Below are 18,548 nucleotides of genomic sequence, written 5' to 3'. Positions count from 1 at the left end.
CAAAAAGAAAGAAGGAAAAAAGAGAAGTCTTTTATCCCTTGTTACCAGTCAAAGCTCCTGAATAGCTCTTACTATGAAGAAATCAATTCCAGTTCTCCTGCAGAGTATTTCCTGTAAAACGTGGTGAATGCAATTGGATCATATTGCGCTCTCTTCCTAAAGGGCATTTGGGATATTAAGGGTTTGGGGATGTAAATAAGGTACCATATAGGAACATATGCAGCCACTAGGCTATCAGAAGAATTATTCCTAGCACATAAGCCAGCTGGAGACAGGAGCAACACACAGGTTTTGGGAGGGGTAAAGCAGCTAGCATCACTCTTGAGTAACCTTCTCTGGCTGAAGAGTAGACACATTCAAAATCTCCCTATGGAGTGGTGTTCTACTCTTTTTGTGTTGGACTTTGCCTCTGGATGTCTCACAGCATGGCAACCCAATGATGTAATGATGCTAGGGATCTCTGGGGGTTCAGGCCTGGTCTACACTAGGACTTTAATTCGAATTTAGCAGCATTAATTCGAACTAACCGCTCAACCGTCCACACCAGGAAGCCATTTAATTCGAACTAGAGGGCTCTTTAGTTCGAATTTGGTACTCCACCTCGACAGGTGGAGTAGCGCTAAATTCGACATGGCTAGCTCGAATTAGGCTAGGTGTGGATGCTAATCGAATTTAGTAGCTCCGGGAGCTATCCCAAAGTGCACCACTCTGTTGACGCTCTGGACAGCAGTCCGAGCTTGGATTCTCTGACCAGCCACACAGGAAATGACCCGGGAAAATTTGAATTCCTTTTCCTGTCTGGGCACTTTGAATCTGACGTCCTGGCTGGACATCGGGGCGAGCTCCGCAGCACCTGCAACGATGCAGAGCTCTCCAGCAGAGGAGTCCGGCCAATCCAAGAATAGAAAGAGGTCCCCAGCATGGACAGACCGGGAAGTCCTGGATCTGATTGCTGTGTGGGGCGAGGAGTCTGTGCTCTCGGAGCTGCGCTCCAGCAAGCGGAATGCAAAGACCTTCGAGAAGGTCTCCAAAGCCATGATAGAGAAAGGATACAGCCGGGATGCGATGCAGTGCCGCGTGAAAGTCACGGACCTGAGACAAGGTTACCAAAAAGTCAGAGCGGCAAACGGACGCTCCGGAGCACAGCCCCAGACATGCCGCTTCTACGAGGCACTGCATGCCATTCTCGGTGGGTCTGCCACCACTGCCCCACCAGTGACCATGGACTCTGAGGATGGCATAGTGTACCTGGACAGTTCCTCGGCGATGTTCGCCGATGGGGAAGATGAGGAAGGGTTTGTGGAGGACAGCGCAGGCGACAGCGAACACAATACCGCTTGCCCTGACAGCCAGGATCTCTTCATCACCCTCACAGAGATCCCCTACCAACCCTCCCCGCCCGTTAACCCGGACTCAGAATCAGGGGAAGGATCAGGCGGTAAGTGCTATAAACATGGAAACTTTTATTTTTTTAAAAACGGGTATAGAAAAAATAGAAATACTATATACAAAATTTTACATGTCAAACTATATAAATAGTAGGTCCACACATATAGGGATTGAACAGTAATCCTCTTGGGACAGTTCAACAAAGCTCTCAGAGAGCAGCTCGAAAAGCCTCCGCAGGAGGTTCCTGGGGAGAGGTGCCTTATTCGGTGCTCCATGGAAGCACACTCTTCCGCGCCAGGAGATCCTAATGTAGAGAGGAATCATCGCCTCCACCAGCATTGCTGCATATGGTCCTGGTCTGTGCAGGGCTTCCAGTAGCATCCGCTCTCTCTGACTGCGAGTGACCCGCCTCAGGGTGATGTCGGTCTGGACAGGCTGCATCTAAGTCGGGCAATTAGTGTATTGTTACTATTGTTAACGGTTTACAATTAGGTTGCATAACAACGACCCTCGCTTAACAGCCACGTGCTGGAGGCCACAGAGAACAAGCAGACATTGATCTTTCCCGTGCACTGGCGGGAGGGGCTGGAAAAGGCTCAGCCTTTCTGCTTTCCAGATTGCCTTTAGCAGGAGAGCACAGCTATCCACTAACTGATAAGCATGATCTACTTTAAGGCTTACCAGGACTGTCTGCAAGACGGATTATGCTGTCTCTCCCCGCTTGTCCGCTCTCCTGTGCAATGGCGCTGCCAATGAGAGCGTATTCCGAAATCTCGAACTTTTCCTGAGATCTCGTGAGACTTGGTGCCCTGTATGGTCTTGTTCAGAGAAACTGACTAGACTGTGTTCACTGTTCGCAAACATGTATCTGTTCAAGGAAATCATTTACTGTTTCCCATCACACAGCTTCGGCTCTTTCCCGGACTGCCCTGGCATCCCCCTCGCAGAGGCTGGCTCAGATTAGGCGGCGAAAGAAAAAGACTAGGGAAGAGATGTTCGCGGAACTGATGGCCTGCTCCAGAGGCGAGGCGGCAGAGCAGAGACAGTGGAGGGAGACCCTCTCTCAACAGCATCGCACACACATCGAACGGGAGGATAGGTGGCGGCAGGAAGACCATCAGGCGACTCAAACGCTGCTTGGGCTAATGAGGGAGCAAACGGACACGCTCCGGCGCCTTGTTGATGTTCTGCAGGACCGCAGGCAGGAGGAGAGAGCCCCCCTGCACTGTATCTGCAACCACCCTCCAACGCCAAGAAGTCCTGTCCCCCCCCTCACCGAAAATTACAAGACGGAGGGGCGGTAGGGGCCGTGAGAACTGTCACTGCACCACAGCTGAGCGCTAATGTTCCACACACCTCTGACGCTATAACTGTTTAGAAGCGCTTCCCTTACAGGATCACCCAGTCCCAAATCCAAGTTTCATCACCCCACTATGTAGTAGATTAATAAAAGCTGTTTGCTGTTGTTCACTCTTTCCGTCACGTCTTTCGTGTCAGAAGACTGTGTATGTGGGGGGGGGCAGGGGATTTATAATTGCACGGGATAGCCTACATTAGCAGGGTCCAGACTATCGGGGGCAGGATCAACTGCAGGGCACACACAGACTGCAGTCAGTAGTCACCAGGGTCCCTCTGTGTGGTGTATGCTGCCCCGGGTCATTCTGTGATGTGTACGCTTGTCCACGGTCCTAGCGCCTGCCACCCCCTAATTTTAAGGCATGCTGCCCTTACCATGCACTTCCACCGTAGGCGCGATCCTCTCTGCTGCCCTGAGCCCCAACAAGAGCCCTCATCCACGGACAGATACTCACCCTTCCTCCACACCCCTCACCCCTTCCTACGCCCAAACCCACAGCCCAGAGCCTGCATCCAATTCCGTATGCAAAGACGGCACCACTCGCCCCTTCCTGCAAACCCACCCCTACATGCACAACCACTTGAAACCGTCCCCCACCCCAGAGACCTATGTAGGAGCAGGAGGATGTCCGTCCTGTATTGTACAAGCTGTATGTACATCAGTGCACACCGTACCCAGCACAGTATGCATCCATGTTTCAACACCTGAACAGAAATGCAAAATAAAACAAAGATTTATTAATAATGAGTGTAACAATTAATTTGCTTTAAAACGTGCTTTGGAAGTGGGGGAAACTTGGAGAACGGGGTATGTAACCGCAGATCGAAATCGACACATACAGACACAGGCCCAGGGTCAGTTTCTCTTGAAAGCAAGTGGAGAGTCATAGGTTACCCTGCTCTCCGAGGAAACTTGCTTTCAAAGCCTCCCGGATACACAGCGCTTCCCGCTGGGATATTCTCTCGGCACGGGTGTCTGGCTGAGCGTAAACTGCAGCCAGGCGATTTGCCTCAACCTCCCATCCGGACAAAAAGGTCTCGCCCTTGCTCTCACAGAGATTGTGTAGCACACAGCAAGCAGCAATAACTACGGGGATATTCTTTTCGCTGATGTCCGAGCGAGTCAGTAAGCTCCGCCATCTCCCCTTGAGACGTCCGAAAGCACACTCCACCACCATTCTGCACTTGCTCAGCTGGTAGTTGAAGAGTTCCTTCTCTCTGTCCAAGGCGCCTGTATAGGGCTTCATGAGCCAGGGCATTAGTGGGTAGGCTGGGTCCCCGAGGATCACTGTAGGCATCTGCACATCCCCAACCGTTATTTTGTGGTCCGGGAAGAAAGTTCCTGCCTGGAGGCGTCTAAACAGACCAGAGTTCCTGAACACACGCGCGTCATGAACCTTGCCCGCCCACCCAACGAAGATGTTGGTAAAACGTCCCCTATAGTCCACCAGTGCTTGCAGCACCATTGAAAAGTAGCCCGTTCGGTTAATGTACTCGCTGGCCTGGTGGGCTGGTGCCAGGATAGGGATGTGAGTCCCATCTATAGCCCCACCGCAGTTTGGGAATCCCATCGCGGCGAAGCCATGTATGATGTCCTGGACGTTTCCGAGAGTCACTACCTTTGAGAGCAGTTGCTCAACGATTGCGTGGGCTACTTGCATCACAGCAACCCCCACGGTAGATTTGCCCACGCCAAAGTGGTTCGCTACTGACCGGTAGCTGTCTGGCATTGCAAGTTTCCAGAGGGCTATGGCCACTCGCTTCTGCACACTCAGGGCTGCTCGCATCCGTGTGTCCTGGCGCTTCAGGGCAGGGGCCAGCAAGTCACAGAGTTCAAGGAAAGTGCCCTTACGCATCCTGAAGTTTCGCAGCCACTGTGATTCATCCCAGACCTGCAGCACTATGCGGTCCCACCAGTCCATGCTGGTTTCCCGTGCCCAGAATCGCCGTTCCACACCATGAACTTGACCCATTGCCACCATGATCTCCACGGCGCGGCGTACCCTGCTTTGTGAGAGGTCTGCGCCACTCTGTGACTTCCTGTCCTCACCGCGCTGCCGGAGCCTCCTCGCCCGATTTCTCAGCAGCTGACTGTGGAAGAGGTGGACGATAAGGTGCGAGGAGTTGACAACGGCCATAAGTGCAGCGATGATTGCAGCGGGCTCCATGCTCGCAGTGCTGTGGCGTACGCGCTGTAACTGACAAGACAAGGGCGCGAACAGATTTCCCGCCGGCGCTTTCAGGGAGAGAGGGCGGGAGTGACGGTTCAATAATGACAGTTACCCAAAACCACCCTCGGCACATTTTTTCCCCCAGCAGGCATTGGGGGCTCTACCCAGCATTCCAATGGGCAGCGGGGAGTGCGGGAACTGTGGGATAGCTTCCCACAGTGCACCGCTTCCAAAGTCGACGCTGGCCCCGTGAATGTGGACTCAGAAATTCGAATTAGTGTATTTAGTATGGATACACAAATTCGACTTCATAAGGTCGAATCCACAAATTCGAACTAAGTTGATTCAAAATAGTCTTGTAGTGTAGACAAGGCCTCAGAAGAGGAGCATTGGTGGGGTGGGGTAGGGTGGATGGGAGCCTACATGGAATTATTAGTTTTTTTCTTAAACCAACAAAAGGTGGCATTTTAGAATGCTGCCTTAATTTTCTCCATTGTGTTTAGTTGTAATGACTGCAGAGTTTTCATTTCAGATAACTAGGAATTTTGAAAAGACTGTCCTCTCCCCAGGAATGAGGTCTATTTAAAAACTTTTGATGTGCTTCCAAATGTAATGCAGAAATGCAAAATGCTTTTCTGTAAAAAGCCTCTAAACCATCCAGTACCAAAGGATTAGTAGAATTAAAATTTATATATAGGTAATCTGAATAAATGTATTAATGCCATTGTTTTAGCTTAATCCCTGGACGAAAGATGTCTGGATTTTAGTTAAACAGTAACACCTTATTGTGCTGAAATCTTAATGCACCGTACTAAGGGGTCTACAAATTAACCTTTCATCTGAAAAGTCAGTCGAGCAATGCATGTGCACTCTGTGTATCAAATTCTCACGACACCTCACTTATATGGAATGTATTGGAATAAAGGAAGGTCCCAGTGTGGCCTTATCACTTGTTGCCAATCAAAGCGTTGGCGAAGCCAGATACTATGTTGAAACCAAGTACAAATTAATCAAAACTTGCTGCATTTCATAAATCATTTTTCCAGTTTTAAGTGATTTGTACTTTGGATAATGATGGGTGTGCATATACTCTGCAAGTAGCAAGAAACTGAAATTTAAACCATCATTTATAGGGAAATATGAGTTTCCACTTTGGTTTAGTTACACTATAAGAAAGCATTTTTGAGCTTGTAATGATAATTGCTACAGTTAAACTCCCCTGTTCATTGCAGTTATTTGGGTGTATATTCTAATTATATTGTACATAAAGGCCAAACTTTTAACACTTGAGTGCCCCCCATTTAAGTGTGTGTGTGTGTGTGTGTGAGAGAGAGAGAGAGAGAGAGATAGGTGTCTACATATAGATTTAGGAGCCCAAGTGTAGGCACCAAGATTTGAAAAGTTTGGCCAGTATGACTTTGCTAACCACATAACACATCCCTATAGCAGAAATTATGAATGGATAATTTGTTAAAAATCTATTCCTGGGGAAACTCCCATTAATGTCCATTAAATCAACGGAAATACTCCTGTTGATACCAATCAGAGCTGGATCTTCCTTTAATTGGGAAGGAGAGAGAAGGAGCAGGAAAACGGTCAGATAGCAACTTGTGTTGCAGCAAATATCCTCTAGTGAGTAATATACTTGAAAGCAAGTAGGTATGATCCTATATCACTTTGTAGTTTTCTAACTATCATGTAGGAAACATCACTGACGAGCAATTTTAAGTGAGGTCCAAAGCAGGGTAAATGTGTGCAGCCCCATGCTCCTTTGCTGCACAAATCATATTAATATTATCTGATATAAATGATTGATACCTAAGTAATGGTGCTGGGCTCTTTCTCTAATGGATCTCTCCTAACCCACTCTAAGTAATGAAAGTGGAACAGGGCATGGAATGTGTATGGATCAGCAGCAATCCTCACATAGCACATGCAATTCTGGCACACACTGCTCTTTACTTTTATGTTTTGTCAGACTGGTATTTGGGGGCAGAGGCTGAATTAGCCAGAGTTGCGGGAGAGAAGGTGCAAATGAGATTTATCCTAGTCCACTGACACTAGTGATAATATACCAAATACATAATAGGCTCAGTGATTCATCCAGAATAACCACTCTCATTTCTCCTGAACTCCAAGACATTGTTAGACCATTTTCTTTTCTGTACCTTTGCCGAAAATGGGCTGTAAATTAGCTGGCTAGGGGTTCAACAAGAATAGGTGATGACACATGATGCAAGTGGCAAACATCGAAGGACTCTTGATCTTTTTTGGTAGATTATTTGGAGGAGGAGGAGGAGGCATAAGCTTTCTCTATACTTTTGCTTTCTGTGTGTTTTCAGAATGGTACCTAAGCAGACGATAGTTATTGTAAGTGCAGTGCTTTCCCAAACTGTGGCTTGTGCTCCTGGGCAACCTACATGTGTAGATAGATACCTCCCACAAATCACATTTGGTTTACACTTTCATCATTCCTTCTGATTCTCCCCTCAAATCTAGTGGATCCCAAGGATCCTCTGTTACGACAAAGCATGATCCTTCAGGTCCCAAGCAATCCCTGTGGGGGTGGGAGGAAGGGGCAAAATCTTCCATTCTGGTGTTCTACCTCTTGGCTAAATCCCAGATACTCTGCATTCTTAGGAGCACTGATGCTCTTAGATAATTGTGTTGGTGCTAGAACTTTACATCTTTCCATGGTGACATAACAGGTATGGAGGTGGAGTTGATCTTGGTCTGGACACTATAGCTTCCCCTCAGAAATCTATTCAGTCCCAAGAACGGCATGCTACTTTGAGAAGATAAGGAAATCCCATTTATCTTCTTCTCTCAGAAGGTGGCTCTGCACCTGGACTATAAAAGGTCAGTGAGGGTATAGCCAGAGGGGGAACTGCAAAGTGAATTTGCAGGAAGGAAGGTCTCCTGCAGTGGGCTCTAAAAAAGGAAGTTAGGTCTGGGTAGGAAGACCTAGTGATAGTTTTGTTCTTCCTTTGAGAGAACACAGGCCAGGACTTGCATCATCTTCAGCTGCTCAGTCACCAGGAAGGAACAATACCGCAGGGAGAAGGAGCTGAGCTTAGCTTAAGGCTGGGTGAAAGATTTGTTTTTGTTTTCTTTTTGGAACTGTGTGTTAATAAAGAAACAGATACCAAAAAAGGGCTGTGAGGGCGTTGGAGTGGAGCCCCGAGCTGGAGCGCGGAGCAGCTCCTGAGCAGTGGAGCTGGAGCAGAGCCAGAGCACAGCTCCAAAGCCCTGTGTGAGTGGGTGATCGAGACTGTATGGAGTCTTGTTTAAGGAGCTCTGAACAAGGGAATATAGGAACAGCATATGGCAGAGGCACCGCTGGCCACGAGGGGGCACTAAGGTGGTGGCTACAAGGTTACACCACCTATCTCCACAGAGACCTTACTATGTGCCTCTGGAGCAGAGGGGCCTCCATGGTATCTGGGATGAGAAGGAGCGTATGGAAAAGCCACTGCTGTCCACCCTATACATGTTTGGAGTTTTTTTACATGGTAAACTGTAGCAGGAAGCCCTTGGGATATCCTGGAAAATATACTGAGAAAATGTTAGGGATTTTTCACTTGCTATGTTCCAATTCCACTGCCAGCAAAGTCACAAGTAAGCTAGACAAATACAGTGAAACCCCGCTATAACGCGACCTTTGGGGTCCAAAAAATCCCATCGCGCTAAATGCGGGGTCGCAGTATAGCGGGGTTTCAAATCAGTCAGGTTTTCAGTGGCCCCAAAGCGGTGCATTGAGGTGCAACGCCTAGTGCCCGTGGTGCCTAGTGCCCAGCAGGGGAGAGGAGCTGTGGCCCCCCGCCTGCTGGGGACAGAGAACTCCGGGGCTGCGGGCGCCGGTGCTCTCTGTCCCCGGCAGGTGCGGGGCTGCAGCTTCTCTCTCCTGCCATGGTGTTGGGGACCATTGGTACAGTACCATACTGTACCTTAAATGGGAGTCAACCTGCAATCGCATTATATGCGATTTCACGTTATGGCGGGGCGTGTTATGGCGGGGTTTGACTGTATAAAGAGAGAATTTGTATTGCTATAGATGCTGAGTACTGGTCTGATTTTAAATGCAATACAGAGACAGCAACAGAAGTAAACATATTTAATTTTGTGACCTAAAAACACTGATAACCATGCTGATAGTGTTCAGCAAAAGAACACCTGGAGTCTAGCAGATATTCAGTGCTGGCTGCCTACCTGAGCAAACACATCTTGCTATTAAAAAACAAGTAAACTAATATGTTTTTTGTAACCTTTCTCAGCCTATTTGGCAACAGCTGACTGAATCATTAAAATACTGGGCTAAAAATAACAAATGTGCAAAAAATTGCAGAAAATGTTTGAGGGCAGCCATGTCAGCAGCTCCTGTAAAAGTCCAGTTCCACATCATGAAATTGCTGTAATTCATTGGGTCCTCTGGCCCTGGAAATATTGAAGTTATTAGATGGAAGTCTCTCCTAGGGGGAGGAGATAAAAGCAAGAGCTACACTCTAACCTGAATTGTTTGGCTGTGCAGGGGAATAGGGCAATTTATAACCTCCTTAACCTTTTTATGGTCTACCAAGACTGATAAGTATGTGAAGTAAGTGGGACTATGTGGCTATTCATTCCCTTCCGGGAGCAAATGGGCAGTGAGGACAGCGTTTATTGACTCTCTGGTCAGCACAGCTGAGGCATGATGAGTAGTAATTACGGCTGTTAAGCAATTAAAAAAATTAATTGTGATTAATCACACTGTTAATAATAGAATACCATTTATTTAAATATTTCTGAATGTTTTATATATGTTCAAATATATTGATTTCAATTACAACACAATACAAAGTGTGCAGCACTCACTTTATATTACTATTTTTTGTTACACTGTAAAAAAACCCAAAAGAAATAGTATTTTTCAATTCACCTAATACAAGTACTGTAGTGCAATCTCTTTATCATGAAAGTTTAACTTACAAATATAGAATTAAGTACAAAAAAACTGCATTAAAAATAAAACAATGTAAAATTTTGTCCACTCAGTCCTATTTCTTGTTCAGCCAATCACTCAGACAAACAAGTTTGTTTACATTTGCAGGAGATAATGCTGACCACTTCTTGGTTACAATGTCACCTTAAAGTGAGAACAGGTGCTCTCATAGCACTGTTGTAGCCGGTGTCGCAAGATATTTACGTGCCAGTTGCACTAAAGATTCATATGTCCCTTCATGCTTCAACCACCTTTCCAGGGAACATGCATCCATCCTGATGATGGGTTCTGCTTGATAACAATCCAAAGCAGCATGGGCTGATGCATGTTCATTGTCATTATCTGAGTCAGATGCCACAAGCAGAATGTTGATTTTCTTTTTTTGTGGTTTGGGTTCTGTAGTTTCTACATCAAAGTGTTGCTCTTTTAAGACTTCTGAAAGCGTGCTCCATGGCTCGTCCCTCTCAGATTTTGGAAGGCACTTCAGATTCTTAAACCCTGGTCTAGTGCTGTAGCTATCTTTAGAAATCTCACATTGGTACCTTCTTTGTGTTTTGTCAGATCTGCAGTGAAAGTGTTCTTAAAATTAACAACATATGCTGGGCAATCATCTGAGACTGCTATAACATGAAATATATGGCAGAATGCGGGTAAAATAGAGCAGGGGACATACAATCTCCTCCCCAAAAGAGCTGAGTAACAAATTTAATTAACACATTATTTTTTTAATGAGCGTCATCCACATGTTCTCTGGAATGGTGGCCAAAGCATGAAGGGTCATAGAAAGGTGTAGCATATCTGGCACGTAAATGCATTGGAATGCCAGCTACAAAAATACCAGGCAAATGCTTGTTCTCACTTTCTGGTGACATTGTAAATAAGAACAGGACAGCATTATCTCCTGTTAATGTAAACAAACTTGTTTGTCAGCAATTGGTTGAAGAAGAAGTAGGACTGAGTGGACTTGTAGGCTCTAAAGGTTTGCATTGTTTTGTTTTTGAATGTAGTTATGTAACAAAAAAAATCTACATTTGTAACTTGCACTTTTACAATAAAGAGAGTGCACTGCAGTACTTGTATGAGGTGAATTGAAAAATACAATTTCTTTTAATCATAATTTTTACAGTGCAAATATTTATAAGAAAAAATAATACACATTGATTTCAATTACAACACAGAATACAATATATATGAAAATGTAGAAAAGCATCCAAAATATTTAATACATTTCAATTGGTATGTTATTGTTTAACTGTGTGATTAAAACTGATAAATTGTGATTACTTTTTTTGAATTAATAACATGTGTTAATCGACATCCCTAGTAGTAATATATGGTACAGGTATAGGCCAACAGCAAATCATTTCCCTTCAAGCATCAGGGAAGTGCAGGGAGGGACTTGTTATTGTCTGAGCCACAATTCCTTCCATGGGATGCACCTGGGTACCTTTTACTATGCCCTTGTGACAAAATGTAGCCCATTTTAAGTATGTAATTGGCCCTATCTAAAAAAGCTCCCAGGCATTGTGGAGGCAAAAGCCCCCTAATTCTTTAAGTCTCCTAAGATGTAATTGTTTCTATTTTAGTTCATCCTCACATTGAGGTCAATTCAAAGACTCCCATTTACTTCAGTTTTTTTTTCTGGCTGCCCAATCTCACAAAAGGTATTTTAAAATTGGAAAAGGTTCAGAGATGAGCAACAAAGATGTTTAGGGGTATGGAGAGATGTAAAAGTCTGGGACTGTTCAGCTGAGAAAAGAGATGACTAGTAGGGGATATGAGAGAGTTGTATATAATCATGAATGCTGTGGATAAAATGAATAAGGAGCAAGAACCAGAGGTCACCCAATGAAATTAATTGGCAGCAGGCTTAAAACAAAAGGAAGTGCTTCTCACTACTCACAGTCAACTTGTGGAACTTGTTGCCATGGGATGTTGTGAAGGCCAAAACTGTAACTGGGTTCAGAAAAGAATTAGGTACTTTCATGGGGGATAGATCCATCAGTGGCTATTAGCCAAGATAGTCAGGGATTCAACCCATGTGTTTGGTGTCCTTAAATCTCTGACTGCCAGAAACTGGATAAGCGGATTACTCAATAATTGCCCTATTCTGGTCATTCCCTCTGAAGCATCTGGCATTGGCCACTGTTGAAATATAGCATATTGGGCTAGATGGACCACTAGTCTGATCCTGTATGGTCACTCTTATGAGTTGGATGCATCCCCAAGATGGATCTAAGACATTTGTTCTCTTTGTCAGGAGAAGAAACAGCAACTTGGGACAAGTCTATAAGAACCCATCTTGGCACATCTTGAGTGTGACGTAGAAGCAGTGTATCAGTTCAGTAGGCCTCCAGCATAATAAATAATAGACTACTGGTATTTAATGCTAAAGTACATGGAGTATAAATCCTCATAGGTCAATGATGTTCTCCCCCTCCAAATAGACCAACTTCCAATCAAATTGGCACTAAAAAGAAGCACTGATTTTGTTTTCTAAAGGTTGGATTGTCATATCCTTACTCAACTGTAATACCTTTGAAGGGTATGCTTGTATTCATTTTGGATAAAATGTGGTTTGCAGGGTGCTTATGCATAGGGAAGCATGCTGTGGCTCACCACCCTAGGAACATTCTAGAGAAGGCCAGGGGGAGAGGGGGTGAGCTCAACATGTGGCATGGAAAAGTATAAGCATGTGATGAACAAATCCATGTATAGAAAGGTTAAATATGATTCGTTAGAGGTTTGTGTTATGTAACTTGTTATGTAAGTCCATGTGCTATAAAGTAGCAAGGGGAGGGGCTCCTTGCTGGAGGGACTCTGCCTGATTTTTGTACCAGGGGCTCTCCCTTTGTGCACATTGAATAAAGCCTTGTTGAATTGAATTGAATCGAATCGCATCGAATTGAATTGAAGTCCCTTGATTCTGCCCAGCATCTGACTCATTGGGAACCACAAAATCCCAACACCTTACACAAAAGTACCTTGTATAGTTCCGTTGAGTTAAATGGAACTTCTTGTGCAATGAAGTTCCATTTATTGTCAATAAATCTACCACAGTCTAGTCCTAACAGTTAATTTACATTTAATCTCAAAATAGAACATGCCATTCCAAAACAGTCCTACAATTTTTCATTGTTAAAGACAAGAATACTGTTGCACTTGCAGTATTGCTAGGCGTTTGAGAAACATGGTTCTCTCAACTAGAATAGGAACCAGACTGATTTAAATGTCAGGGAGTAGCTGGATGGGTGTGTGCATATATTTATTTATTGTCTAGGTACAACATAGTTGTAATCTGAGTTAAACATGTTAGTTAATACAAACTCCCAGGGAAATGAAAGCATATAGGAAGATAAATAAAACACTGAGAAAAGACTCCTCTGTGTTAGCCTGTGAGAATAACTCCCTGTTACTATGGTAAAACAATCATATGGCCTGATCCTGACTGTTTTCCTATCTACTAAAGCCAAATCTTTCTTTAACTTATGCAAGTGGTTATGGGATACTTGAAATGGATGAACAAAATTGTGAGGGGTGGATAATACATTCAGTTACCATAATTTCCCAACATGTATATTAATACTATGCCTAATATTTATGTATTGGGTAACAAGAAGTTCCATTAGCTATAAATTAGGCATTCTTTTATATGAGGGTGACTTCTTAGGGTTACATTTAAAGGCATTGGAATTTCTGGAAAGTAAAAATGCTGTGGTTTACTGAATGAAATAAGTACCTGATTGGGAGAATTTTACTTTTATCATTTTGACATCTGTTTATTTCTAAGCCTTTTTTTCATTTCTCTATTTAAATTTTCACAGTTGCAGTAAATTATGGAGGGGAGGTCAGACAATAGTTATTTGACAAAAGAAGCCATTGAGATTCAAAAGGTTAAAGTTTTATAACTCTTGAAACACATCTTATGTTTAAATACAGAATATGAATATTCGTAAACTCCAAGTTTTCAAGCAGTGTTTTTCTTTGCTTACCTGTAAATTTTGATTATCATCAGTGGAAATATTTGTGTGTGAAGGATAAGATTGATGTTTACTGATTAAAAAAAATCAAACCCTTCAAGTCTAAATATTTAAATAAGTTACAATATCTTCACTGCCAATACAGACACAACTTTCCAGTGTCTTTTTTCTGTGAGGTGCATATTTAAATAAGATTCAAGAACACAAACAATGTGGGATTAACATAATATGAAGTAATTTTTTGGCTCTGTAAATCATTAACTTTAGCATACATTCTAATTACTCCCTGAGCAAAATTATACAGTAGTTCAATGGCTGGGTTAGTATTATTGCCTAAAACTATATGTGTTCAATTATTTAAAGAACATATGTATCATATATTTAATCTGTGTAACTATGAAGAGGTTTGATACATCATGAGGTATATAAATGTTTAACATGCAGAAATACCTGACTGATGTTTAAGGACACAAGAGTGATGTTAGGAGTTAGTCTCTCTGCAGATTTCTTTCTATTCAGTTATCACCATGTATGGAGACTGTCAAATGTTGTTTTATTGTAATGAATTACTACATGTTTAGTTGGCAGAGATTTTCCTTTTTAGCAAATGTCTATTAGATATTTTTATCAACAGATTATATTATATTTGAAGAAACAAAACAGATTATACTGGATATGGCTATATCCTATAGGCCATTCATTGCAATATATTATAAATATAGGACGTGGATCAGTAAGGTAGATAACTGTGTGTCTAATTTAAGTATGGACACTGAAGTCAATGGAAGAATACTCCTGTAGGTATAGTTAGACATGTACACAAATGTTTCTGGGATTGGGGCCTTAAGCAGAACAGAAAACCCCTTTTCTCCCAAATATAATACATACATATATATATATTGTATATATATATATACATAAAACAACAAAGAATATTGGCATTCAAAAGTATTTTTTCTTGTTTGTGACTTTTAAATCAGATATTTAAATCTTTAAAGTATAGACATCAAGGAGGAAATGGAGTATAATTTTAAGTTATAACTAAAAGTAAAAAGATGAAATTAAATAAAAATAAAAAGTCTAAATATCAGTACAAATTTTCTGGGTGTAAAGTTGAGTGCATAAGACAATCGAATACTTTGACAATTGAAGAAACTGAAGCTCCATCAATAGAGATGTTTATAGCTAGACTGGCAAAGCACTACAAAATGTACTATGGGGAGCCGTCTGACACTGGTGGTGGGATAGATTAGAAGACATGTAATAGTTCTACACTTCTTATTTATATAATATAATGAAATGAATGTGTCAGAGTCTCTTTTCATGGAGCTGCTAGCTGTGAAGTTTGAAATGCTTCATGTTTGAACAAAGCAGGTTGGCTGAAAAGTAAAATGATGGTCTCAAAGAAATGTACCCCTCTAAACATTTATCATTACTATATAAATAAAAAATAATAGTGTTCTCAATAATTGAGGCAATTAGTTCCTGTGGTTGTATCTCTGTGCTGCCACAACACACGCTAGGAGCTGTACTCTCGTTTTGTAAGTTTTAACCCATTGTAAAATTAATACTTTTAATGGAGTCATTCCTGATTCACATTCATGGAAATGAGATAATAAACTGCCCATAGGTTTCCCTTTTTCATGTCACAAGTGAGCTTTGATCCCAGGTAAAATTTCCTTTCTACAGTAAGCATATCAGCCATACTATCAAATCATTCAAAAACTAAACGCCCTCTTCATAAAGAGTTAAGGCCTAGATTGTGTCACTCTCTTTGACAGTAGTATCTTAATGTGCAAATACTCTCACTGAAATTAGTGGGACTAATTGTGGGATAAAGTACTTCTTATCAGGAATAAAGTGATATGAATTTGACCCTAGGGCTGTGAGTTTTGCTAGAGTCCATCTAACACTTCAAAATAACATTACACATTCTTTATACAAATTTGCATCTTAGTACATGATATCTTTGCCTACTTTCCTTATTATGTGAACCCAGCCAATTAAAAGGCCATATTTGATTTCCCCCCTTCTCCCACATGTTTTGGTGTCCTCTGCTCAAAAGCTTCTAGCCAATTAGAATGTCATATTAGCCAGAAAATCCCACCTTAGCAATGACATCTATCTGTCCCAGTGAGAGATGGAGCACTTCTGCAGGAGTCCTTCCTCTTCAATGACCCCTTCTGAGGTCAGTTAGGAAATAGAAAAACCTCCATGTAATGCCTTTAATTAAAAAAAAAAAGTGATTCTGAATACACCTGCACTCTGTGCATGTGCTTGAAGGGGTCCACCCCTGTTTCCTTATTTTTGTTTTGTCCTACAAGAATATTGGGGTACCCCATTTTCCATATGTTGTTTGTAGTTGTAAGAAGTTTAAGCATGGCTTTTCCCATTATGAAAATGATTTCTAACTTAAATTTAGACAGACTGTATTATAAAAAGACTTACAAACATAGGATCACAATAGGAAGAAAACAAGTGGTTTGTTATATGGAAAACAGTTCTTATGCAGCATTATCAATAACAGTCAAGATCAAAACTATACCTGTATTTGTTTGCTTTATGTAGCAACAAATGAACAGAACCCCAAACAAAGGGACTCTTCTGTGGAGTAGCCCAGATTGAATGACTCCGTATTTGTAGAAGTCTCTTCTGAGGCATAGCAAAACCAAACCAGAACAGCTCTCCGTATAGCATACCATTTGAAAAACCCATGGCAAAGGAACTCTAAGGCCTGGTCTACACTAGTCTGTTATTATGGAATTAGCTGCGTTAATTCAAAGAAAAAAAAAGATTCCGTCCAAACCGTTTTTTTTATTTAAAGTGCTCTTTAATCCGATTTCTGTACTCCACCTCGGCAAGTGGAGTAGTGCTTAAATCGAGATTGCAATCCCGGATTAAAGGTATTGTGGACGCAATTCGACATTATTTGCCTCTGGGACGTATCCCAGAATGCTCCCTTGTGACTGCTCTGGACAATGCTCTCAACTCCGATGCACTAGCCAGGTGGACAGGAAAAGCCCCAGAAACTTTTGAATTTCATTTCCTGTTTGGTCACCAAAAGCACAAGTGACCATCAGTACAGTTCACCAGCACAGGAGACCATGCAGATTCCACCATCACAAGAGATCATGGAGTCCCAGATTTGCAAACGAGCTCCATCATGATCATTGGGAGGTACTGGATCTCATCACATGCTGCAGAGGTGAGTCTGTTATGGCAGAACTATGTTCCAAAAAAAGGAATGCAGATACGTATGCTAAAGTCTCCAGGGTCATGACAGAAAGAGGCTACTCCTGGGACACAGAGCAGTGTCGTACAAAAAGCCAGGGAGGCGAATGGGTGCTCTGGGTCACAGCCCCATACATTCTGCTTCTAGCGTGAGCTGCATTCAATTATGGGGGGTGATGCCACCACTACCCCACCACTGTCCGTGGACACCTGCAAGGAGGGAGTTGCATGCAGCGAGAGGAAAAGTCATTGGAGGACGAAGAGGAGGAGGAGGAGGAGGACAGTGCACAGGCGGCAAGTGGGGAATCTGTTTTCTGCCCTAGCCAGAAACTATTCTTAACACTGAAGCCAATAGCCTCCCCTCACTCCCAAGGCAGGCCCCCGGACAATGACCCTGGAGAAGGTACTTCTGGTGAGAGCCTGATCGGAGCCACGCGGTGGGGGACTAGGGGGAAACCCAGCCACGCTGGGCTGTTAACGTTTAGTTTAAAGGGCTCATCCCTGCTCAGAGCCTCATCGGAGCCATGCGGTGGGTGTGGGTGTGTTGTGTGAAGTGATCATCCCAGAGAGCCTGCAGGCCCTCGTTTTATATGGCAAACCCACCAGGCATTGCTTGCTATCGGAAAGGGGGCCCAGCAGTTTGAAAGCATTGAAATGAACGTAGAAGAAGCAGAACCCTGCATGCCCCTAGGCTGCCTGCAAGCTGAATTCTGTTGCCCGGCCGTGTGTGATGGCTTACTCACACCAGTGTCCCCTTTGTTCTCTGAAATGTATATTTTAAAATACTACCCTCCCTTTTTCTCCTCTTGCAGGTGCAAATGTTTCACTGTGGCCCCTATCTGCTCCGTCCCAGAGGCTGGTCCAGATTAGAAGGCGGAAAAAACGAACTCAGGATGACATGTTTACCGAACTCATGCAGTCCTCCCACACTGATAGGGCCCAGCTGAATGCATGGAGGCAATTGCGGAGTTCCGTAAAGCATTACAGGAACACGAAAAGAGGAGGGACACGTGCGATGAGAGCAGGCAGCACGCTATGGTCACGCTCATGGGGGAGCAAACTGACATGCTCCGCTGTATGGTGGATCTAATGCGGGAAAGTTAGCAAGACCACAGACTGCCGCAGCAGCCCCTGTATAACCGCCTTCCCTCCTCCCCAAGTTCCATAGCCTCCACACCCAGTCGCCCAAGAAGACAAAGTGGGAGGTTACGGGGACACACACACTCGACCCCAGAGATAGCCCAAGCAGCAGAAAGCTGACATATGCAAACTTTTGATTTGGTTTCTGCACTTGTCCTTCCCTCCTCCTCCACCCCCCAACCCAATACCCTCCCCATCCCCCGTTCTACCTTCTGATTTTTCTCAATGTGTTGTGCAACAAATAATAAACAACAGTTTTTAAACAATTTTGACTTTATTTCCTTTGATATATATAGGGGGCGG

Source organism: Mauremys mutica, chromosome 8 (assembly GCF_020497125.1).
Source record: "Mauremys mutica isolate MM-2020 ecotype Southern chromosome 8, ASM2049712v1, whole genome shotgun sequence".
NCBI classification, from domain to species: domain Eukaryota; kingdom Metazoa; phylum Chordata; order Testudines; family Geoemydidae; genus Mauremys; species Mauremys mutica.
Note: the sequence above shows the minus strand (reverse complement) of the source record.